Source organism: Phalaenopsis equestris, unplaced genomic scaffold (assembly GCF_001263595.1).
Source record: "Phalaenopsis equestris unplaced genomic scaffold, ASM126359v1 Scaffold000503, whole genome shotgun sequence".
In the NCBI taxonomy this organism is placed as follows: domain Eukaryota; kingdom Viridiplantae; phylum Streptophyta; class Magnoliopsida; order Asparagales; family Orchidaceae; genus Phalaenopsis; species Phalaenopsis equestris.
In genome coordinates, this window is record NW_018164943.1 from 41,633 (window position 1) to 42,971 (window position 1,339).

Here is a 1,339-nt window from a genome sequence, read left to right on the forward strand (position 1 = left end):
GCGACAGTGACCAAAAGGGATGGGCGTGCCGTGGAGGCTGTGGCCCGAAAAAAGGTGTACTGTAGCAACAGTGACCAAAAGTGATGGGCGTGTTGTGGCGACAGGGGCCCGAAAGATGGGTGTGCCTTGGAGGCAGTGACCGGAAGAAATGTGTACCGAGGTGGCAGTGACCAAAAGTGATAGGCGTGTCGTAGCGACAGGGGCCGGAAAGATGGGTGTGCCGTGGAAGCAGTGACCCGAAGAAAGGTGTATCGAGGTGGCAGTGACCCGGAGACAATGGTGATTCTCACTAGGGAGAATCACCCAAGTGCAAATGCAAATGCAAATACAAATGCAAACACATATGGTGCGACATGCAAGCAAGAAAGCATGTGATATAATGCAAAATCAGAGAAAAATGAAGGTGATCGGTCGATCGGGCCATGGTGGTCGGTCAAACCAAAGTGATACGCTCACCGAGCCGGAGGGCCTATCGGAGCGAAGTGAAATGCTCACTGGGCCGGGGCGACTGGTCGGAGCAAAGTGAGAGGCTCACCGGGTCGAGGCGGCCGTTTGGAGCTAAATGAAATGCTCGTAGGGCCGGGGCGGCTGGTCGGAGCAAGGCAAAGTCTCGCGGGCCCGAGGTGGCCAGTCGGAGCTAAGTAAGATGCTCGCTGGCCCAGGGTACAGTCGGAGCGAAGTGAAATGCAACATGCATCAAGAAAAAAATGCAATATATAGAGAAATAGCAAACCAACATGCATCTAGCAAACCGGGCTCGTGCTAACGACCTCACCTGGAGACTTAAGGTTTAGACCATTGGATGTGCGGCACCGCCGCCTCTTGCTTTGGTGAGGAAATGTGGGGAGTCTCTCCCCGGATCACCGAGGGGAAAACTCTCCACGACGACGCAAAATGTACTAGCTACAAAGCTTTTACCATTTCGCGAACTCCTCCAAAGACATAGGATAACTACAAAGCTTTTCCTATTTTTGCGAACTCCTTCAAACTTTGCAAAGAGAGCCAGGTACAAAGCTTCTCTCCCTTTGCCAAGTTCGACCTCCCAACTTCTCTAAGTAAAGTTGGGGAATCCAAAGTAAGGGGAGTGATGGACTCCGACCCATCGGGACTTGTGCTAAGGTTCACAACAAGAGGGGAGACACTCGGCTCTACGAGGGGTATTTGGTCACACATAGAAAGTCATAACCTAAAGGCTAGCTCTAGGAAATCCAACGATCCATCACGCAGACACGCCTTCGCGCCGACCCACATCGGCGCACGCATCCCGTGTGGACGATTGAACTCACACGCATAGACTACACTATTCCTAAGGCTGGCTAGAGGGGAAGGAATCTCACCA

The 1,339-nt window shown here is 52.6% G+C and overlaps 1 protein-coding gene across 1 annotated transcript in view; it reads left to right on the plus strand.

Moving 5' to 3' along the window:
- LOC110028185 (probable dolichol-phosphate mannosyltransferase) overlaps positions 1-1,339 on the plus strand; it is a gene marked incomplete at its 5' end in the record, with an annotated part of 27,991 nt that overhangs the window by 23,984 nt on the left and 2,668 nt on the right.